The 25,057-nt window shown below is 41.1% G+C and overlaps 1 long non-coding RNA gene across 2 annotated transcripts in view; it reads right to left on the bottom strand.

Moving 5' to 3' along the window:
- The window catches only part of LOC108424948, a 93,499-nt gene that overhangs the window by 58,313 nt on the left and 10,129 nt on the right, over nucleotides 1-25,057 (bottom strand). The window contains exon 3 of one of the 2 annotated variants that reach the window (XR_001857672.1): nucleotides 5,424-5,603. The exons of the other annotated variant lie outside the window; for it this stretch is intronic. This is a non-coding gene — a long non-coding RNA (uncharacterized LOC108424948). Of the gene's footprint in view, nucleotides 1-5,423; nucleotides 5,604-25,057 lie in introns of those variants that run through there. 2 annotated transcript variants of the gene reach the window in all.

Below are 25,057 nucleotides of genomic sequence, written 5' to 3'. Positions count from 1 at the left end.
AGCCAACTCGAGCTAAACAAGGAAAGTTTGGATTGGGACTAGGCCAATACTGTTAGCTGAGGTACAATTAGCGTTTGTCTGCTTATCTTACAGACTTCAGACAGATGCATACCGTGGTCTGGTCTTGGACAGTTAATGCAGTAATAGAGAGACGGGAACTGTGGTGCGTATAGATGTAGACTGTTGGCAGCATTGTGTGCACCTTCAAGAAATACAACAGTTCTGAATTCCTGGACGCAGCACCTGATGCCTTCGGTGTGCGGCAGCCTGAAGGACAATAAACCTCATCTTTATCTAAGCTTTTTTATTTTATTGCAATGTAATCTTACCCTCTTTTATGAAATCTGGGCGTTGTTGCATTTGCTAGGTCATCAATCTTGATCCAGGGAGAACGTGCATTTTAGTTATTTATGATTTTTTTTTTAAATTTATCATTGTTTATAGCTCACTCCTCATAAATTGTCACATTTAAAATTGTCAAATTAGATCAGCAGCTGAGGAGCTGTCTGGTTATATTATTCCTCCTTCTAGAAAGGCACCTGTAGAGTAGATTATGGCACTGAAAGTGCCAGTTGTCTTAGCCTCTCAGGTCTAATAAATGCAATCTAAATGTACCAGTTTTAATATTACATTTTCAATATTAAACACTTCTTCAGTTTGGCGCCTGCAGCGCAGACAGCGCTGTGACAGATGATAATATTTCCAGGTTGTTAAAAATGCAGGAGGCTCAGTCTGCCATACTGAGGTCAGCTGAGGACAGACTCGTTTGTGTCCAGGGACAGTGTTTTTAAGTTTAAGGTTTTTAAGTGACGCCTTGCGAAGTAATTTTCCATTTGTAATATAGATTTAGTGCCATTTCCCTCAAACAGAACATGTCATGACATGCTTTAATGCTTATGTATACCTACAGCCGCTGTGCAAAAGTTTGTGCACCCCTTGTGAAGGGACCCGTTTTGTTGATTTTCGGGGTGCGAATAAATTAACACTACAGAGACACGCTTCTGCATGTTTGCCGAATTTAACAAACCAGAAAAAAGAAAAAAAGACGCCCACAGGTCGCTTTCCTGTTTTGGACGTGATCAATACTCGTGGTCAGGAAACAGGCAAGGGTCAAATCCAGAATGATCCAAAACCAACAAGGAACAAACAATAACAAGAAAGGCAAACCAGATCCAAAAAGGGCTGCGCAAAAAGGCAAATTTGAAGATGCAAAACAGAATCTGATACAGAGGTAAACAATAATCGCAGTAAGAAACACTCAGTGGCTCCAAGAAAGACGCAGTCCTTCATAACAAGATGAACTAAGGCTTATATACCTACTATTCCAGACAATGAGTGTGTTTACATGCAATTAATAATCCGATAACGGCAGAAAATCTGATTTTGTCAGGAATCTGATCAACACGTTTACATGCACTTGAGTAATGAGATAAAGGGTCTACATGAGTCAGGCAATGAACAGATTTCTGCTTTACAACCAGCCAATAAAATCAGAGAAGACTTGCTGTAAACATAACGTAAAACTTCAAGCTGCGGCTTTAAAAAAAACAGTGCGCCGGTTTACCTGAAAATATGAACATACATCACCTAGCAGATGAAGAATACTTCGTCATTTCGCTACATCTCTTTTCTCACATGCGCGGCCTGAGAAATCTGAAAGAAATCAGAGTAAGAGTCACATGCACTGAGAAATCTGACTACTGAGCTAAAACCCAGCCTCTTTTCTAGATTTCTAGATTGGAGATGTGGTGTTCACATGATCATTTGAATGACTGGATAACTGCAGAAATCAGATTATGATCAGATTATCAAGTGCATGTAAATATGCTCAATGATTACAAGGACCAGGTGAGGCATATCGGCACTGAACAGCGATTGGTTCATGATGGTGGCGTGAGGGAGTTCTGGGAGATCGAGTCCCTGGAGGCAACAAAGTCACAGGAATATGTGGCAGTCATATGATCTCTCAGAGAGTTCTGGGAGATTGAGTCCAGGCTCAGCAGGACGCGTGACGCACGGCATATATTTCATGTTGTGCTTTTTTTTTTTTTTTTTTTTTCCACCACATTAAACTCGGAAGGAGAACCGAAATTGTGGACTAAAATTAAAGAACGTCAACAAAGTATGAAATTTGACTGGGGGTGTTCAATCTTTTGCATGTGGCTGTAGGACTTTACAGCACATAATTCATTTTAAAAAGTCATTTATTTCATTTATTTTAGGAGTTGCATTTAAACACTTCTGAGATTTGCGAGCGCTGGCGCCCCCCTCACCCCCTTCAGCACCCCACTTCCCACATCGACGTGTGTGTCCGTTTCCTTCTGTGCATGTTTCTGATTGTGTGTGTGTGTGTGTGTGTGTGTGTGTGTGTGTCACCTGGACCTACCCGCTCTCTCTCTCTCTGTGTTTGACCCCTCTGAGTGTCCAGACAGAGAGGTCACGGCTCTCGCTGAATCACACAGAGAATGGCTCTCTGTTTTTCCTTCTGTATTTCCTGCACTGCAGTAATGGACTTGTTAGTTTAGATGGAGCTGTTCTCTGACCAGTCGAACAATACATAGTTACACGGCACACAAAAGGTCACATCCTGTGCCAGTCAAAATCAGAAACACCCTCTCACCACTTCAGATTTTCACAGAATAGAAGTTCCACATATTTCTGCTGCAGAAATAAAAACAAAACAAAAAAAATGTTCTAATGCAAAATGCACCTGAAGTCACTGCAACAGACGCTGCCATTGATTGTGAAGATTTCAAGCAGCAATCACGGTGAAGGTGAAGGACTTTACTCAGGTTCTCAAAGTAGGACTTTATTGAACACCACTCAAATGAAAAAGCTACCAAGCCCAGGCAAAAGACCTAAAGCATCTCTGTCAGTACAGCTGGTTTGATAAGAAACCACACATCCCTGAAGAGGTGAAGAGAAGCTAGCAGCCACATTGCTCACCCATAAAGAGTTGCAGGACAACCTGAAAGCAGCAGAACAGCAGTTCCTACAACCTCTCTGCTATCAAAGAAGCGCAGAGATGCACTTCTGGAATTTGTACTCAAGCACTGAGACACATCACGACTGTTTTGGAATCATAAACTCATCAGCTCAACAAAAACAGAGCTCATTGGCAATAATTCAGCTCATATTTGGATAAAGAAGGGTTGTGCGTATGAGCCCAATAACAGCCACGGTGAAGTATGAGGGTGGGAGCATCATGACATGGAGCTGATTCTCTGCAAATGGTACTGGAGTATGACGCATCAATGAAGAAGGTTGTGCTGGGACAAATCAGCCAAGAAAGGGGAGAAGATGGATCTCAAATTTGTTTTTTAAAAAGGTGAATGTTCTCGCATGGCCTAGATAATGTTCTGACTTGAATGCCTTTGAAAACGTATGGAGGATTTTGAAATTAGACGGCCCCATTGCAACCGTAAGACACTGAAGATAGTTTGCCAAGAGGAACCAAGAGGGCCAAAATGCAACAACAGAAGCAAATTACTTGCTGTAGATACCTGTAATTGCCTACAACAGCATCTTTTCATTCTTATGAATACATACGTTTTTGATGGCGCAGTGGGTAGCGCTGGAGGGCCTGGGTTGGATTCCCCAGCTGGGCAACCAGGGTCCTTTCTGTGTGGAGTTTTCATGTTCTCCCCATGTCTGTCCAAAGACATGTGGTCAGGCCAATTGGACATTCTAAAATTGCCCCTAGGTGTGTGTGTGTGTGTGTGTGTGTGTGTGTGTGTGTGTGTGTGTGTGTGTGATTGTACATATCTGTGTGTCTGCCCTGTGACGGACCAGTCCAGGGTGTATCTTGCGTTCCACTGCTGGGATTGGGCTCCAGCTCCCCCATGACCCAGAAGGATAAGCAGCTTAGATGATATGGTGTGATGTATGTGTAATATATATATTATATAGCAGGTGGAAAATGACCTGTAAACTCAGGTGATTCATCTTAAGGACAGTTCTTGTTGAATGTGGGAAAACACACCTTAATAAAGCGAATAATTTGTCCACTTAACACTGCAGTGAAATGGGTGAGTGGTGCAAGTTCAGCATTTTAAGCACACCGAGAAAAATAATGACCAGCTTGGACCGCAACACCTTCAGTATTACACAGGCTGTCTAATGACATCAGCAGCTTTCCAAACTGTAGACACTTAGACACATGCAGAGTATTTTGATATGGTAGTTTCCTGATCATGCAGGTAATCCTAATATATCCTGTTATAACTGCTCTGTGTTAAAGAGCGCCACTCTACAGCGAGTCTCCCTGCTGTACATATGGTACTGATCTCCTGCTGTCTGAACTGAACCACGTCACTGTATCTCCTCTCCTGTTAATACACACTGTGCAATATATCACAACTACTGTAATGACGCTTTCACTGCGCACTTTACACAGTAATATTGATGCAGCCCTGAGTGAGTCAAGTCTATAATATGTGCTTTTAGTTTACCTCATGCCACTCAGTGCCTGCTGTCATGTAAATACAACAAATCTCTCATATGCATGTAAATATGCAAATAGATATACGTTTGTTCATTTCTCTTGTATTTTAACTTATAGCTAGGTTTATTTCTATTTTTCTGCATAGTGTATCACTGCTGTCAGAAGAAAACCTTGTATCTCCATTTTTGTTGTTCTTCAGTTTTTGACATAATTTAAAAATACATATTGCCCTTTACATTGTGTGTAAATTTCACAACGAAGGAGCCAAATAAAAAGGCCCAAAATGACTTGGAAAAAAGTCTGGTTCCATTGACTTACATTAAGAGTAAAGGTGTTTTTTTCCTTTTCCTGTGAAGTTACCCTTTTAGAGATACAAGGTTTTGTTCTGACAGCAGCAATATGCAAGTTTATGTGCAATTATATGTCTTGCAAATGAAACACTGCAATTTCCCTCTGGGAGGGACAGTCTGTCTATGAAAAAGAAGTGCATGCACACACACACACAAACACACACACACACACACACACACACACACACACACACACACACACGTGTAATTCTGGTTTCTAAATACTGGTGAAGGTGCTTGCATGACTTTAGTCCCTTTGAAAATGTATAGAGGATTCTGAAATTAGAGGGAACCTCAGAACCTTCTCACACACACACACCTCATCCAGCATTCAAGAAAGATTGAGAATGTTTACAGTGGAAGTGCAATTTTCTGTCTCGTTGCCTCTTGAGAAATAAAGAAAGACATAAAGGAAGAAAAAAAAACAAAGACATAAAGAAATAATAAAGAAAAAAGACTTTCTAAGAGCAAATAAGTTAACACGTCCGTGACAGAGAGCACACTTCTGCACAGTTTACTACACCCTTACAGTTTATTTGTGAAGGTAACATATAAAAATAAAAATAATAAAGCATAAAATGTGGCCTGTGCAAACGTTATAGCACATTTGATATTTTATGGTTTTATATTCCCAATAAGTCAACAAATTTGAGTTTTAAGTGTGTACCTTACACAGCACAAGTCAACCTGAATACAAACAAATACATATTTCCTGGATGTGACCATCATCACTGTTATCAGGTGAAGGCCATCTGTCTGTGATCCAGGGCCCAGTCTTCATGGAGGGGACACTCATGGCCCCAATACATCTACAAAGCAACAGTGAAACAAAAGCATGGAGGAGCTGCATCCTCTAGACCTTAAACCTTCACTCTACAGTCACCCACGGCCACTTTTCAACAGGGCCTGCTTTCATTTAACCCTCCTGTTGTGTTCAACTGTCAGGAAAAGCAATAATGTTCCCGGGTCAGATTGACCTGATGGATGTTTTCCCAAAGTAGTTCAAAAGTAGATTTTTCTTCATAATCTTTAGCTCAACTAATACTAAATATTGATTAAATTGATAAGTATTTCACCCCTTACAGATCATGATTTACTTATCATAACGCACTCGTTTTTCATTAAAATCCTAATTTTCCATTTTTTTCCCTGTACACGGGCAAAAAAATGAGACATTCAACACACTCTCATTTAAACTAACATTTTCCACATTTTCTGTTATGGGAGCATTTTGATTATTGCAAACAAGACATCACTTCTGTTTCTGGACACACTGACCCGTTCCATTTCAATCACACTAGATGAGCCATAAGTTCAGCAGAGGTAATTTCCTGCTGTAAGATGAGTCAGTTTGACCCATTAAGCGCTATAAAACTCCATTACCCTGTTATTAGAGAAACAAACCCAAAGCAAATGAGAATACAGCTGCAATTAATGATTATTCTAATGATCTAGAAATATGTCTCATTATTAGATCTATTATACCATCTTTAGTTCTTCTCTTCTGTCATTAACGTTTCCATCCATGTGGCAAACAATATCTTGTATCTGCAGTGTATGTAGTGTTTTGCAGTCTGTCAGAATGATGGTGTGTTGGGCTTTGGTTTTTCTAAATAAATGGCGTTATTAAGCCGTTATTAGGAGGTAGCGGAGATGCAGATGCTGAGATTTTTCGTTGAGAGTCACAAGGCTGGACAAGATTTGGAGATAAAGCCAGAGAGGCCAGGTTGAGATGGTTTGGACATGTGTTGAGGAGGAATAGTGGATTTATTGGGCAAAGAATGTTGGAGATGGAGCTGCCAGGTAGAAGGAGAAGAGGTAGACCTCAGAGAAGGTTTATGGATGTAGTAAAGGTGGACATGGAGATGGTTGGTGTGAAAGTAGAGGAGGCAGTGGACAGGGCTAAATGAAGGCAGATGATCCGCTGTGGCGACCCCTAAAGGGAGCGGCCGGAAGAAGAAGATTAAACCGTTATTAAATGCCCGTATTAAGCCTCATCAGTCCAGTAGCTGGTAGTTAACTGTGTTTGTTACTTTTTAAGCAGTAACTAGATGGAATTGAGTGTTTTTATGGATCACTAGTGGAGTGTTTTCTTTTTAGTTTTCCATTTTATTATTATTTTTTTTACATATTATTTTGAAAGCGGTTTATTGAGACACATTGAGTGCCAGACATATTCTATTCAGAGCATTTCCAGCGTGTTTGCCAAGCAATGTTATTCAGCACTGATCCTTCAGATGACATGGTCAAATGTAGGTTGTGCACCAGACGCTAACACCTTTTTAAGTGCAAGTGTAACTAGGCATGTTTTCTCACTTTAGAGTAGGGAGTCAGTTTGTCTTTACTTAGCTGTTAGGTTTATTACTGCAGCCTTGATAGGAATCAAAAGCCAGAAATACCCAATTAGATCCTGAAAAGTGGTTCTGTACAGCATTGCTCAAAAAAAACATTAATACATTCATTTTGCTTCTCATTGGTCTTCTGTACGGTGCAAAATGTGCTGTATACGGTCTTTAAAAGAAGCTTTTAAAGAAGGTTTCCACCAAAAAGAACCTTTTTTTGAGCTACTCTATACAACCATATTTGCTAAGAATGTACTGTCTATTTACAGTATGACTTGACTGACATTCTTCAGAGCAAAACATCAGAAAATACAACCCCATGTCCAAAAAAGTTGGGATGCTAAGCCAAATGTAAATGAAAACAAAATGCAATGATGTGCAGATCATTTAAACCCTACATTTATTTGAAAAAAAGTACAAAACACATCAAATGTTGAAACTGAGAAATTTGATTGTTTTTGAAAAAGATTTGCCCGTTTTGAATTTGTTGCCAACAACACGTTCCAAAAACGTCGGGACGGGAGAACAAAAGGCTGTTAAAGTTGAATAACACTACAAAATCACCTGGTGGTTGATCTGAAAGACTCCACCCCTCTGTTGCTGAAGTAAAGATAAGGAGGGTTCAGCACTCTCAGAAAGACCACACCAAATAGTGCAACAATTCAAGAACAACGTTTCTCAACATAAAATAGCAAAGAACTTCTGCATTTTATCATCGATGGCACATAACATTAAAGGATGCAGAGAAGATTCAGATCCAAAAACCCACCATGAAAAACGGGCACAGAATACTTTGTACCCTGCCCAGGATAGGGTCACCGGGACCTACCCCTGGAGCCAGGCCTGGGGGTAGTGTCCCCCAGCGAGCGCCTGGTGGCTGGGCAGCCCACGTAACCTGGCCGGGCTCAGCCTGAAAAGGCAATGTGGGGGGACCAAGTGGCATATTTTAAAGTTTTAAAATGTACATAACTCGATTGTGCCTCAAACTCGGCTCATTAAAGGCTTCATTCCAAATGTGAGACTTTTAGCCATTTTTCTTTGTTTACTTACTGTGTTGGTCATTTCACACCCTGTTTTCATTGGCTGTTGCAGGAGTCTGTTCAGATTGAGTCGTTGACCAATTTACACTAGAGTCGGTTTGCATGCATGATAAACTCCAACTGGTCTGATACACGATCGGGAGGCCAAAAAATCTGAGTCTCTGCCCATCAAACACGACTCGACTCCCTCCCCAACTGTTGACTCCGACTCCCCAGAAATCTGCAGACTATCTGACCAGCTCAGACTCCGCCAGACTGAGAATCAGGGCTAAATTGTGGTAGAGGTCATGTAGTGTGACCCCGTCTTTAGTTTCCATACATCAGCTGTACAAACTGGAGGGAACAGTAGTCGTTTATCTAAAAGAGCAAGGAAAGAGTTTTTCCCTGATGTAGTCCTTTCAAAAGTGACCGCAATCCTTAGAAAAATGTGTAATAATTCACATTTAGCTATGAAAGCTTCCAGCAAGAGGACAGACAAGAGAGCTGCCGTGCATCACAGTGGTGTTCATGTTACGGGACACACCAAATCAGCACAGAGGGCTCAACAGGTTGCTCTGGAGGTTCTGGTGCTGGGGCTGATACTTTATCTCCCACTGTCAGCAAGTCCCCGCTGTCTCTCCCTCCCAATTAATTTCGACTGCTCGCTCGAGAAAGGATGTCATGCCAGCAAATCGGCCAGCCAGTCCTTGGGAACAGCAGCAAAAAGCCTGCAACCAACACTCACTACCCACGGCCCGTCTGTACAGAGGACGCCAGCCTATCAGAAGAAGCAGATGTATGAGCTGCTCCCGATGGTGCTTCGAGAGGGACACGCTCACTCAAATCCACAGAGCGCATTCCCATATGGAACGACTGTAGACAAGAGAGGCTACCTTTACGTGAAGGAAATGCCAGTTACACTGGATCAGGGTGAGGATATGGCTGTTTACTGCTTACAAGGATGAAGTACCCTCAGGACTGTGGGTAGCAGTCATCTATGTCTCAGCTGTGTCAATTCATGTTGGGATAAGTGGTTTAGAAATTCAAGCATTTAGACATGAAAAGCACTTAATTGCCCTTTGAACGGTTCTTTGGAGGCCACAGTTAAAACAGCTACACTGTAAGCCCAGATAAGTTGAATTTACTGTAAAAGTTCAAGGAAACCGGTTGTAATGTGTAATGAAAACTTGAGTTAGAATAACTAATAATAATAATGATGATAATTCATTAATAATAATTATATTAGGTTCTTCATTCGGTTATTGAGAATGTTTTTTCTAATTAAGTGATATTAACCACTTTGCCGAACACCAAAGGGTTAACCTTTACTGTGATGCTCACTGACCGAAACAAATGCCCACTCATCAGCAAAGAGAGCGATAACCTTCACTCTTAGCCAACAACAACGTCAGGCAGCTGAGATTTTGTTAACAAAAACACGTAACCGTATTTTACAGCTTATTTAGTTTCACTGTTTCACACATTTGGTCAGCAACTTTAAGAAACTACTAAAACCAACAGAAATATCATTTTTTGAATGCGTGGTTTGAAAGTTGCCATAGCGACTAATAGACTAAACGAAATAGCAATAAGTTAATTCAACTCAAAAAAAGCCATTTGAGTGTACAAAATTAAAAAAAAACATCCCCATCACTTAAAATTGTTGAGCGATATGTGGGTTATATTGAGTTTTATATAGAACAGACTTAAATTATTTGACTTAAAACAAAACGCGGGATTACAGTGTACAGTGTATAAGTATGATGGGTGAAATGGTAAAACGACACTGGCATAACTAGCATAGTACCTACACATAGCAACAGCAATGCGTCATGGATACAATATTCTCTGAAACATAAGATTTAAAGCTGAAAGTTGAGCTAAAATATATGGCTTAATATCCTACAAGCAGGTACTGCATACTCCCCTTCGAAATAAGTTTAGCTACAGCAAGTCTACAATCTGCTATGGGGGGGGCATTGGGTAACTGGCCCACCCAAAACTGTAGAAGAGGGGGTGATGCCCCTCCAATCTTGGCACAAAGTTCTAGAAACGCAATATTAATAGAACTGCAGAGAACAGTCTTGAAACAGCTGCTATAGTAAAACTGCATTTAACAGTTGGAAAAAAACTGGGAATTTGGAACGTGCAGGAACCGGGAACCAGGAACAATGTACCGTTCTCTGCATGTGTGCATTCATTTACTGGTTCTCTCTTCTGCGCAGGGTTGACAGATTTGCAGTTTTCCATACAAAATAGACTACATTGAAAACAGCTGCGAGTGGAAGTGATAAAGTCGGGGTTTGTTTAGGCTACTTTCTAAACATCCTGTGGCCACTGGAAAAAGGTTTAATGGCAGTACACAATAAAAAGGAAAACTATTGCTTTGTCCAGCCATGGACATGCAGAACCTCCTGGGAAAGCACCGCAAACTTTGTCAGAGAGAATTTAAAGTGTAAATAGTCAGAATTTTGGATTATAGAGAGGACTGGAAGCAGAGCCCAATGAAGGATGGCAAAGCAAGTGGCAGCGAGGGGTCCTGGATCAGGGCTGGCGAGGATGCCTTGGTGGTGGCCTGACGGAAGGACCTAAGGGTGGAGCAGAATGGCGGCCTGGTATTGTTAGCCACGGCTTGAAAACGACACTTTGTGCTGATGGTGGAGCTGAGTACAATGGTTCCGGGGCCATTTCTGGCATTCAGGAAGCTGCCAGAGGAGTTGGACCAGCACATGTAGCTACCCACACTAGCTGAGCTTGTATCCATCACAGCCAAGGCAAGGAGCACCGCCATGTGAGAGTGAAGGACACACTAAACACTTTGTAGGTTTGAGATGGTTTAGACCTTTGAACGGGAGGCTGTGTTGTGTTCCACAATTGGATTGTTTGGGTTTGGACTCATGGAGCCTCCTGGAAAAGTAGAAGAGCCTTTTCTGAACATGCTTGGTTCCCTACATCTATTTCTTTGCCAGATATATCAATCCAAGATCAACGTCCACAAAGAGAGTTTTGTGGCACTTTGGTGGCACATTCGTAACAGCAAGCTTAAGGCCACATGCCGACTATTGTAAACTTCACTGTGGGTAAGGTTTCAAACACAGGGGATCCTGGGGAGGTCCAGGACATCTCAATTGACTTCTTGGACCCCTGAACATCTTAAAACCATTTGGTCTAAAACAAATCCTGAAATACAAGTTACTGTTTAGCTGCTTCACCCCCAACTGACAACTTCTCTCTTTGATATTTTCACTGTAGATGCAGCACTGGTCTGCCTGAGGGTGGCGCTGTAGCAAACTGGTTCCCGCCGTTTGTCCAAAGTTGGTTCTTTAAAGCCTATGCCCAGGATACTTCTGAAAAACTTTAATGTGCTGCCGCATATTTGTAAATCTGAAAGCTTGCCCAAGTTCCCAAAAGAATGGTAGAAAAACTAATTGTTATTCATTTCTCAAACCAAAGATGTGTAACGTCTCAATTAATGTGTGAAAGAGCACATTACCAAACTATAAAAGAGCATTTCCAGATGAACACTTGTTAAACCAAACAAAGTCTATTGCCATTGAAGCTTGAAGCTAGCATCAGCGTCGCTATGGCGAGGGAGTTACCAGGCAGCCAATGCTGGAGTAGTCAGCCAACATGGGACCCCCTGAATACCAGGGGGTGTTTCGCACCCTGAAGGCGGGCATACGTTCATGCAATATTACAAATGAGATCTCTGTAAAACGACGCTGCCAAATAATACTTAAGACGGTTTTAACACGGACGTGTTCATGAGTAAGCAGATTTGTTAGATGTATGGAGGTTTAATATTTAGTGGACTTTTTACGCCCTGATTCAAACATTTGGACACATATTTTGAGCTACTTCCAGCTCCTGGTGGGTTGTAAGCCAACTATATGATAGAAAATGGGTTTTCCATTACATTTAACCAGGCATAGAACCTTTTAAAATGGTTCTTTGAGTTAGCACAGTTCTGTATATATAAAACCACTGCCTTTACTAAAGAACACTGGAAGCTCCACATTTCTTGTAAGAGTGCACAAATAAGCAAAACGAAAATATTAAACAGACAATCTAATTAATTATGTAGAACCTCAAAGCTGTGATGGAGCTCTCTTTTAAGAGTCTCTATTGATTTCCACTGATTGCGGCAGAAGGTCAAAGGGTCAACAGCTGGAACAGGATGTGGGTGGGACTTTTTTTTTTTTTTTAGATCAGAATACAAAAACAAACAAACAAAAAATTTCACATCTTCAGTGGCTGCTCCACAGCTGGAAAAAAAACACCACTCATATTTCTTCCTCAGCCATCTGGGGTGCTGGGGTTGGGGGAGGGGGATGTTGAGAACAGCTGGCATGTAATTGCAGCTTGTGTAATTAAGCTGTGAAATTAACGAGCCTGCAATTCGTTGGGAGACCAAGACCAAGAATACCCACAATACCCTACTTTACTGCAGTGTGGAATAAGAGAGGGACTACAGTACACGCTGACCATGCATAAGTTATAATCTCAGTGCGTAACATGGAGAGTGTATTTAGGCTGACGCTGGACACAGCCGGCGCGCTCCTGAGAGAACCGCCCCGTCGCTGCAGGACTGAGATACAGCGCAGGGGTAAACAAAAATAATTATGTGTTGAATGAGCGGCGCCTGAGAACAGCAACATATACAATCCTGCTAAACAAAGAGACAGTTTCTGGGCTGGAAGAGCAGAGCTGGAGGCAGAGAGAAAGAAGAGAGCAAATAGATGAGTGAGTGAGAGGATGAGACAATCTGATTATGGGACTGTTTGTGGATGAGTGAAAGAGAATGAGTGAGTGAGTCAATGTGTAAGCAGTGAATGGGTAAATGAGTTAGTGGTGAATGAGTGAGTAAATGAGCAAGTGAATGAGTAGCTGTGGGAGTTAATGAATTATTGAATGTGGGAGTGAACGGGTAAATCAGTAAGTTGAAGAATGTGTGTGAGGGAAAAACTGAATAGCAAGAAAGTGAGTGAGCAACTTGGTGAATGAGTAAATGAATGGGTGAATGAGTGAGTGAGTGAGTGGATGAGATAATGGATGATGCACTGGTTAGAGGATAGAGTGTCAGTAAGTGGATGTGTGAATGCATGAGTGAGGGAGTGAATAAGTAATGAATGAGTGAGTGAACGGGTGAGTGGATTAGTAAATGAGCAAAAGAACGTGTGAATGAGTGGATAAGTGAATGGATGAGTAATGGATTAATTTTGAGAAAATAAATGAATGAGTGAGGGTATGAGTGAATGAGTGAGTGTGTGAGCGAGTGAGTGTGAATGAGTAAATGAGTGAGTGAATGAGTGAGTGAATGAATGGGTAAAAGAGTGTGATCATGTGTGGGAGAGGCAGAGTGAATGGTGAGAGATTGAGTAAGGCAGTGAGTAAGAACGTGGATAAATGAGTGCTTGAGTGAGAGAATGTACAGATGAGTGAGTGAATGCCTCCTCATAACCATGGCGATGGCTGTAAAACTACAGCCATATTTAGTTGCTACTATGCCAACAAGTTAATACCAGCCTGATTAGCTCTGAATTATTTACAGTCAGCAGTCCTATAAGCTGGAAATGCTTCAGCACCAAAAGCACCAAGTCTCATTCATAACAGGCCTTAGTGCTCACTGTCCCTTCAGGCTGCCTGCTCTTGTTCTGTGTGTGTGTGTGTGTGTGTGTGTGTGTGTGTGTGTGTGTGTGTGTGTGTGTGTGTGTGTGTGTAAATCCCCAGGTCTCTCTCCTCTTCTCCTTGCAGTTCCAGCTCACTTGTCAATTAAAATTTAAAGCAGTCTGTCTGGAAAATTCATCACTGATCACAATAACGTATTGTCAGCAAAAGCCAGACTGTCTGTCTTTTTCTAATTTTCTCTTTTCTTTACAAGCCGATACTGGGACCTCAAACAAACATTGTTTTTCACAATAACACTCCGAGGAGTAAACACAAGCACACACACTCGTGTGTGTGTGTGTGTGTGTGTGTCAAACATATATCCACTATATTGATATATAGTACTGTGCAAAATTCAGAGACCTAAAACAGCCATTAAGAACAAGTCATTTCTTTATCAGACAATAATTCTGAAGAGATTAGATATCAAAATATCTACTTGCCACTACAGGACTTAACAGATTTAATCTTAACAGATTTCTGAAACGGAGAACATCACAAACTTAAGATCAGTTCGTTACAGAATTTCTTGTTTTGTTGTGAGGCGCTCCGACTAGCCGACAAGGAATAGAGAGAGAATAACACACAATGAGTTTAAGCTACGAATAAGAACCCAAACTCCCAGATCTCCCCAGATCACATGACACAAAAAAAACTAAGGATTATTAGAAACGTTGATATCGCAGTGAGGGCTGGAGAAATGTTTCACTACAAACTAGCAGCTGAGCTGAAACTGTAAACACAGTGACGAAGTCTGAATCCACACATTATAAACATCGGCTCCTCCGTCCCGGTCCTCTTTTCTCCTCTCTACTAGCTGTCTGATTGGCTGTTTGAATCACTCATTGAGTAAATCTCATCTTTTGAGTTGTAGGTAGGTAGGCAGAGAAGATGAGAAGACAGACGGACAGACAGACACGATAGATAGACGGACGCAGACACGACAGATAGATAGACGGACGCAGACACGACAGCTAGATAGATGGACGCAGACACGACAGATAGATAGACAGACGCAGACACGACAGATAGATAGATGGACGCAGACACGACAGACAGACAGACAGACAGACAGACAGACAGACAGACAGACAGACAGAGTAGACAGATAGATAGACGGACGCAGACACGACAGATAGATAGACGGATGCAGACACGACAGATAGATAGACGGACGCAGACACGACAGATAGATAGACGGACGCAGACACGACAGACAGACAGACAGACAGACAGACAGACAGACAGACAGACAGACAGAGTAGACAGATAGATAGACACAGAGTAGGTAGATACAGAGAAGACAGACAGTAGGTAGACAGACAGACAGAGTAGATATATAGATACAATCAAAAACAAGCATCTCTAAAATAGTACCTACCTTTACAGGAGAGGGCAAAAACACTTACATTTCAATGTAAGTCAATGTAAAGAGGTTTTATTGCCAGTGATTTTAGAGCATTTCTATCAGTCCATTCATCATGAAATTGACGACTGATGTGTTGACATGAAGAAAAATAAACACCAACAATAATTGACTTCTCAAAGTCAGGATTGTATTTTAGACCCCAGGATATATAAGTCCTGAAAGTGTGCCAAAACAAGTACATGCACACAAACAAAGCATGAGAACTACAGAGGTCTGAGCTGGTTTAGTGGGTCTGAAGTCCTGAATGTTAGTGTTTTGCAATCCTCCTCACACACTGCACACGCTCATTAGGTACCCTATGAAGCATGCAGCAGAACTAGACTTTGTCTGGCCAGAGAAAGCAAAAGGCCCCTGATCGCCCCTCATCGCTCTCCCCCTGTCTCTCTCTCCAAAAACAGGACACAGTCCAAAAGGTGGACAGTGAAAAGCCCTCATGGCTAAATGCCCTCTGTTTGCTGTACTTAACCTCTATAATATTCAATTGAAGTCATTACGTGCTCTGCTGAGCAGATTTGTCTTCTTTCAGCGTCTCAAACGAGGCTTGATTTAAGGATACCTAGAGGACCTCCGACAGCAAAGCCTTTTGCTGATTGGGGCTTTAATTTGGCCAATTATGCAACTCATTAAATAATTTAAAGCTCAAGTGAAGCAGAACTCAGCCGATAGCTATTGTGGAGAGGAAGGCTTGGGCGAAGTGTTCTTCAGGGCGGTTATGAAGTTGAAGTTATGAATTTCTGCACACAATTATGCTTTTGAAAATGCAGATCAGAACTTTTGACGCAATAACCTTCTGAATGGAGTTTTGCACGTTTCATAGTCATTTTGTAGTGTATAAATGCACCTTGGCCACGGGCATCAATAAAGAGTTGCTGCCCTCTCTATTGCGGCTATAATGGCCTCTACCCTTCTGGGAAGCTTTCCACAAGATTTTGGAGCGTGTCTGCTGGAATTTGTGCCCATTCGGTCTGAAGAGCACTTGTGAGGTCAGGCACTGACGTTGGACGAGAAGGCCTGGCTCACAAACAATGTTTTTCCATCTCCGATTTGTTCAGTGGGGTTGAGGTCAGGGCTCTTCACAGGCCATTGGCGATCCTCCTCACTAAAATTCATCCAAGCATGCAATCTTTTTAAATCCTTCCACAATCTCAGAAAAAGATATATTCAATATTTTTTGACACTTTATTCGAAGGCTACCTACATAGGGACCTTATAACACATGCAAAAGGCCTTAGTAACATTTATAAGGCAATACTTGGGTTTGCAGTGCTCATGCATGTGTTATAAAGCATGTTTGCAGATAGCCTTCAAATACAAAGCCACCAAAATGTCTACAAATAGGTTAAATAATCTTTTCATATTCTTACCATAGTCTTATATTTCTTGTTACAACACACACATTATATATATATATATATATATATATATATATATATAAAAAGAGAAGATTCATTTTCCCTTAGTCAGAAGCAATAATATAAACTGAAGTGATGCAGCTACATACAATTCATCTTCATAACAAAAGAGAAACAGTATAATGTGTAGACCTAGCACACAATTAGAATTCAAGCCTATGCAATGTTTTTCAGGCAATCGCAGCTGCATATACAAAGCACACAAAGCCAGATTGTGCATAATTTCGCCACAGTGCATAATTTTCCCAACAGAAAAACAATATATTACCATTCATAAACTGCATGGTTTTTAAACAGATACTGTGGGAAGTGCTTTTAAAGAGAACGCTGCATTCAGGGGCTTAATGAAATTTTAATGAAAGCAATACCAGACATCAGTCTCATGTCAGATGCACTGTATGTGAGCCATTTAAACAATCAGATAAGGCAATAGCATATAAGCAGGCAATCGAATAGGAGCAGGCAGAGGATCTTGAACAGTAAGTTGACATTGGAGATGCATGAAATGGCATTCAAAGAGTTTACAGCCAGTGAAGTTGCTGCAGATAATGGAGCTTTTAGATATAAAACGTATGGGTATTATGTTATATGCAAGTGCACTGAAAGGAGAATTTAAAAAGAAATGTACAATTCGGGAAAATGCCCTAGACGGTTAAGAACAGAGAACACATTTAAATAAGGCTTTTTGCTGTAAATTTTAGTGCACAATTTAACAGATTGGGGGGGGGGGGGGGGGGGGGGGCTAATAAATCATCAAATGTGCTTTTGGAACTTTGTGACAGAAACCCAGATGCATGCGTTTAATAAAACCAAACCAACCGTAGTCAAAAAGGGGGCAAAACACAAAGCAAAATCCAGGCCAAAAGCCAAAACTCAGATCAAACAAACAAGTGAAAGTACCAAGCGATGAGGCAAAAACAGAACAAACGAAGCAAAAAGGCAAAAACCACATGGTCAATAATCAGAACAGGAAAAACGCTCAGTAGTTTCGGGTAAACAACACCTCGCAATGAGTCTGACCAACACCCAGGCTTTTATACTCTAAACTACCTGTCATATGACCCCACACACACACACACACACACAGGTGAAAACAGTTAGTCAGGGGATTGAGAGCGTTAATAGGAGCATTCCCAAGAGTCCGAAGTCACCTGAGACTCCACAGAATCCTGGGTAATGGAGTATTCCAGTGGTCAAGATTGGAGTCCGAGTGCGAATGATCAGTCACATGATCTCCCAGAGAATTCTGGGGGATGAGGGCTGTGGCAAACAGCAGGCACGGTTAGCAGTAAATTTATTAATGGTTATGACAACATAATTTCTGTCTGGTTCCTTTACATGCACTCAATAATCTGATCAACCAGATTTCTGCAGTTATCTGATTATTCAAATGGTCATTGGGACAGTCGTGGGCTGGAGGTTAGGGAACCAGCCTCGTGACCGGAAGGTCGGCGATTCGATCCCCAGAGCCGACAGCACATGACTGAGGTGTCCTAGAGCAAGACACCTAACCCCCAACTGCTCCCCGGTCGCTGCGGATTGGGCTGCCCACCGCTCCGGGCAAGTGTGCTCACTGCCCCCTAGTGTGTGTGTGCTCACTAGAGTGTATGTGGTGTTTCACTGCACGGACGGGTTAAATGCCGAGGTGAAATGTTCCACAATGGGGAATAATAAGGGTCACTTAATTAAATAATTAAAAGTAAACAGCACACTGATTTTTTTAGATTGCAGTGAGGTCTAGAAATCTAAGAGGCTGGATTTTAGCTCAGGAATGAGATTTCTCAGTGCATGTAAACTCAAATCTGAAAGAAATCAGAGTCTCAGTCTCTAAGCATGTGCGAAAAACAGACGGAGGTACCGCTTGACTAAACAAGGGATTTAAATATTCTTCATCTTCTAGACGATCGTTCACATTTCCAGGTAAAGTGGCGCCGTGTTTAAAAAAATAAAGGCTGCAACATGAAGTTTTCTATTACGTTTACGTCTCGTCTTCTTCTGAGAGTTTTTTGGCCGGTCACAAAGCAGAAATCTGATTATTGTCTGACTCGTATAGACCCGGAGTTTCCTCATTATCTGATTACTCAAGTGCGTGTAAACTTGTTGACCAGATTACTGACAAAATCAGATTTGAGGTTATTGGATTAAGTGCATGTAAACCCACTCTATGTCAAATTAGCAGCAAATGCCGTATTTAATTGTGCTCTCTGTAAAGCAAGTGAACACTTAGAAATTCAACAAAGCGTGTCATTTGGCCAGGAGTGGTCAAACATTTACATATGACAACACGTAAACTCCGATATCATGGAACTTGCTTGTGTTTAGAACTTGTATATGCGACATTTCCAGCTGTTCAAGTGCAACATCTTTGTAGAATCATTAGAAAACTCACAAGCTTCATGAGGACCATCTGAACACACATAAGCCAGGCCAGAGGAGGAACTGGCTGGAGGTGAAGAGAAATATATAATTTATAATATAAATAAAATTATAATATAAATATAGTGGTTGGATAGCGTAGTGGATATCACCTCTGCCTTCTACTCTATAGACTAGAGTTCAATACCCCACCTGGGCAGCACCCTACACTATACCAATAAGTGTCCTTGGGCAAGACTCCTAACACCACCTTGGCCTACCTGTGTAAAATGACCAAATTGTAAGTCGCTCTGGATAAGAGCGTCAGCCAAATGCTGTAAATGTTAAATGTAACTGTTTATATATATTAACATGATCAGCTGTGTTGCATTATGCAAATATGGTTCTCACATGGCATAAAAATGCTTTTCTTCTTAAAAGCAAATGCCAGTGGATGCCCTTGCATAGTGGGCACACGGGCATATTGTACACTTTTCCAGCCGTGTGCTACAGCACAAGCCTGGAATAAAATAACAGTAGACATTGTCAGTGGAATGACACTCAGCTCCGCGGCAGTGCCGTAACCCTTCATGACAAGGTTAAACTACAGCGCTGTCCCGACTGCTGCACAGCTCAGCCCAATGAAAACACTGAGCATCAACTCTCACACAGCAGAGAGCAGAGTGCACAGGGACACACCGCTTGCCATCTCTCTCTCTGGCGTTCATGGCCTTCAAGCATTCACAGCATGCAGGCATGTGGCATGCAACAATTCTGATGAGTTATGGGTCAAATTCAGTCTTATTTTTATGTATTTACAGTTGCCTGCAGAGGTTTGTTACTGTTGACGTTCTAAGTGATATGATAACAGATCCTCTACAGACAACATACACATTATTACTGTTTATTTGCTGAATAATTTATTGGAAAAAATCCAACATTAAACGTGGCATGAGTAAAAGTTAATGCATATTTTTTTATAATGCATAATATTTAAGCAATAGAACATAAGCGGGAGTGTGTAACATCATGGCCGTGATGTTATAGCGATAACACTCCTCAAGGGTTCTATTACTTCTATACAACAGTTAAATAAACACAGTAAAATGAATAAACTGGCCGTGAACGCGGCGTTTAACATGTTTTAATGTTCAGTTCCTTCCTCCAAATTATAGCTCCTTAACGAGCAGCTTGTTGCCACGTCAGAGTAACGAGCTCCGCCCACTCACAGTATGCCGTAAGCCTCGCCTTTTGAAATACAGACTAAGCCATAAAACTGATTAATATTGATGTTTTGTTCCAGCCGGTCTGTAAATCTTCTTACAGCCCGTTTAGTTTGGCGAATGGTGTTGGGTTCATTTCTGGCTGATTCCAGGTTGTTCAGCTGTTCTTCTGTCACAGCTGCCGACTGGAAAGCTGCTCAGTGGGGACGACAGTTTGGGAATTTAGTCTCGTCTGATCGTCAGAGTCGGACCAAATCGGCTGTCGGTCAGATGTGATCTTAACAGTGTCCGTTTTCTTTTTGTGGCAGAGTAAGAAGTAAAAACGTTCAAATGGCTCGAGCGACTCCTACAGCTGTCAGAGTTGTTGCTTAGCAACAGCCTCTCAGCGGAGTGACCGTGTTTGTGAGAAACGTGTGATGTTATGGTGAAATATGAGCACAGGTAGAACACTTCTCAACCAATAAGCTTGCGTGGCCTGAACTAACTGTTGTATAATTTCAAGTATACTGAGCTCAGTGAAAGTAGAAAGTATATTTATTGGTAAAGTTTGCAGAAAAATGCTGTACTTATGTTTGTCCTCTGTAAAAGATGAACATACTTTTACTTAGGAAAATCGACAAAACATGTCATCATGACCAGAGGTACAAACTCTTAACATAACTGTAAAGCCAGTATAGTAGCATTGACGATAGATAGATAGATAGATAGATAGATAGATAGATAGATAGATAGATAGATAGATAGATAAGGCCATAACTATTAGAGATGGGCCTTCATTTTAGGCCATACATGTCAAAACTTCATCAAAAATAAGAAAAACATTTCAAGATGCTCGTTTTTGCTAGCACACCTATGGGAATCTAGCAGTATGTTAGCAATCAATATGAACATTTCTGGCCTTTCTAAACTGAACACAGACCTTTGAAACTTGTAACAGACATTAGTACAAGGTAATACACTTAGTTTTTATGGTGACCCCCTTAGCTAAGAGTCCTGGCATAGAGCTGCTGCCGTTTTCCAATCCTAACATCTCACTGAAACCTAGTTAGACTACGGCTCCAACAGAGCTTCAGCTGGTGGACAGTCAGTGATGTATCTGAAACTTCCAGAAGGCTTAGAGTGACATTTTCTCACAAAATTGGTCCCATTGTGCATCAAAACATGATTGATTGATTTCTCTGTTATTTCCTTGGTTAATCTAATGTGTGAGGCCTTCAGTTTAGCTCCTGAAGTCCTATCCAGTGGGTGAGCTTGTTTGGCAGCATCTACATAGACATGTTGAAAAATAGCCCGATTTCTATGGGAAATTAAGATTTTAACCTTTTTGTCTCCAACAAAAATGCAACAATGAAATGAGCATCACTTCAACCCTTGCAGAGTTTGTATGCAAGTATGATGATTCTATTAAATAAAAGTTACACCTTTTTAAACCTTTTCTGTAGGTACCTAGAGGGTCCTGGGGGTCTTTCACTGCCTATGTCATTGTTACAAAACCTTGTATCTTCAATCTGATAGCTTTAAAGTTACTGTAAGATCTTTAGCTCCAAGCAGTTTTGTCCATTCATCATGAGATGTTCACACAATGTAAAAAGCAGTTACGCATTTTCAAATTACATAAATTAAAATCAATGAAAAAAAAAGTTTTGATGTGACAAGAATAATATTTTGTACTGTAGTGCCTGTACATTGTCCAAGTCTGTTTCCTGCAAATACAGTGTGTGTATTCCTCTTCGTCCTGACACAGCAAGCAGCTGTTTATATTGACAGTACCAGTCTCAAACAGCTTTACTGTGGACTCCTAGCTGTAGATGGTGAGTGGCACCACTGGGACTGGAAGTCAGGTCTTATAGAGCTCAGCTATGCACTGCAGAAGCAAAGCTGCACTGTAAAAAAAAATGGTTTGTCCATTCAAAAAAACTGCGTACTATAGGTGGCACCTGCCACGCATCCTCTGAGTGCCTCGTTGGATTTGGACTCAATTCCCAGAACCCCCTGGGAGATCACATGACTTCCACGCAGCCAACAAACAATGATGCTTACCTGGACTCAACCTCCCAGAACTCCCCGGGAAGCCACATGACTCCTCACATGACTTTGCGCTCCTATCAGCGCTTTCGCTCTCCTGAACACTAATCTGTGTCACCAGTGTTGTTGACCATATGACAGTTTAATATATAAGCCCGGGCTTTAGATTAGGGAAGTTTAATCCAATCTAATCTCCTGAGCGTTTATTCCAGTATGTGTTTCTCATGTATGACGTTTTGACTTTGTTCTTTGACTTTGCCCTGCCGGTCGGATTGTTTGCATGGTTGCTGTTTTGTCTGATTTGTATGATTGTCTTTATGCTTTCTTGAACTGCCCCATGCCTGTCTCGTGTCAATGACCTTCGATTGAGCTTCCAGAAGTAAAGCTTCCCTTGTCTTTTACATCTGTGAGTGTCTGAATCTGTTTGACACATTGCAGTACCAACTACTTTAACTGGTTCTATTCAACTTGAATGAGACTATGAATGAAACCATGCAAAGCAAAATTTAAATTTAGAGGGGGGAAAAAAAAAAAAAACTTGGCATCCATTCAAACTTCAACACTAATTCAACAACATTTGGCCTTTTTTACTTACATTGGCCAAAAAGTATGTGAACACTGGAATGATCGGCATTAACTGGTCATAAAATGTGATCCGTTCTTCTAAATCACGAGTATAGAAAAACAAACAATCTGGTAAAGCCAATAGCACAATTATTAACTGTTTTTATTGTGCACACCAATTAAACATTCACAGTGCTGTTGGAAACAGTAAGCGAACCCTTAAATTTACCTGGTCGAACCTCAATCAAGTGCTTCTGGTAGCTGCAGATCAGACTTGCACAAATGTGAGGAATATGGGTCGTTGTGCCTCAGAACTGCTTCAGCTCAGCCACATTCTCCAGATGTCTGGTGTGAATGGCTCTACTGAGGTCATTCCATAGCATCTGTCCTAGGTCTGAGTTCTGACTGGGCCCCTCCAGAAGGCAGACTTTATTTTAAGCTATTCTGTAGCAGATTTACTTTTATGTCCTTGTCCTGCAGCATCACCCAGCTTCTGCTGAGCTCCAGTTGGCAGACAGCCGCCCCCAGAATTTCCTGTAGAATACCTTGACTAATTTGTGAATTCAATTTCCTCTCAATGAGGGCGATCAGTCCAGGCCTAGAGGCAGCAAAGCAGCACCAAATCATGATGCTCCCACCACCATGCTTCACTACCGGCATGGTGTTTTAATGTTGGTATGCAGGTTTTACACCATATAAAGTGCTGTGTGTCCTTCAGGAACAACTCAGAATTTTGGAGCAGTAAGGTGTTCACTGGCAACCCCCATGCTTTTTCAATAGTTTTCATATGGTAGACTAATGAACAGAGGTGTTAACAGTTCTAACGATTTCTGAACTTGTTTAGATGCTACTTTAGGGCTCCTTTTTACTTCATTGAGCATTCTGCATTTCGTCTTTGAATTGATCTTGGCTGGGCACCCAGATCTAGAGAGAGTAGACACAGAACTAAATCATCTCCATTTGTAGACAGTTTGTCTAACCGTAGACTGAATACTTTAGAGACTTTGCAAGCCTTTCCAGCTTTATGCATATCAGTTATTAAAACATACATTTTCTGAGAGCTCTTCTTTGTGAGGCCTAGTTCACATCAGCAGATGCTTCTTGTGATTGACAAACTCAAAATGACCTTCATTTCATTGATCGGAATCCAGGTTTGATAACTCCTGACTCCAGTTCACTGTTGAAGTAGTTTGAACATTAAATTTTCAAACATATACTAAGAATGGTTGAATAATGTAATTAATATGGATATGATGAACGGCACACCATATTTTAAGATGACTATACACAAATGCAGGTAATTCCAAAAGGTTGACATACGTTTTCTTGCCTACATAATACATATAAATATATAGTTACTCTGGAGCCACATCTATACTACTGGCAGAATTACCAAGCTTGCAATTAGCTTGGCAAGTAAGGATAGAGTTGTAACAGTAGCCCATGTTCTGAAAACCAAAGATCTGCATCTGATTTTTAAGTATTTGAATAATGCTCTATTCAACCTGGATTAGTTTCACCACAGGGGGTCCGGTAATGTAATTTGTGAGAGAGCTGACTGGCCAATTCGTAGAAGATAAAGTGCTTGTTATTTTTCCTAAAGATAGCCAGGATTAAAACATAGCCCAGACATTCATGTCATCATTAAGATTCTAATTAAATGAGTAAACAAACACTAACTTCAATTTAGTGCCAGAGAGAACAGCGATAGGCTTGTAAAGTGGGCTCAGTGAAGTCAGCAAATGTCACCCATACTGTGTTGAATAAGGTGCTTGCTAGATATTTTCATTCTTCTCCTTCTAATTGGGCCATCAGCAAAAATGTTGTAGATTAACAGAACAGTTTCATTTGGGGATAAATGAGCTGCGTCAAGTTCCATCTTAGCAGCTAGCCTTGTCTTCCACTCATGACAAAGAAAAGTCTGATGGGAGATTGTTTTCACATTAGCATGAGGTTGATTTGGTCAGGACTGCTATTAGTGAAGGAGCTCAGAGTTTGGTGAATTATAAACTCTATTCAAGCTGGATTAGTTTTAATATAGGAGGTGCATCAATGTCATTTATAAGGGGCTGAATCGTATGGGATAAATAATCTATCATTTTTACAAATTACCACAGATCGTCTGGATCAAAGCATCATAGCCCAGATATTCACATCAGCGTTGAGAATTGAAGTAAAATGAAGCAGGTCCAAATAAACATACAGGAACTGTCAAGTGCCATTTTAA

The sequence above is a fragment of the Pygocentrus nattereri genome, chromosome 15, assembly GCF_015220715.1.
Source record: "Pygocentrus nattereri isolate fPygNat1 chromosome 15, fPygNat1.pri, whole genome shotgun sequence".
In the NCBI taxonomy this organism is placed as follows: domain Eukaryota; kingdom Metazoa; phylum Chordata; class Actinopteri; order Characiformes; family Serrasalmidae; genus Pygocentrus; species Pygocentrus nattereri.
The sequence above is the reverse complement of the archived record's forward strand: the minus strand, read 5'-3'. Positions and strand labels throughout refer to the sequence as shown.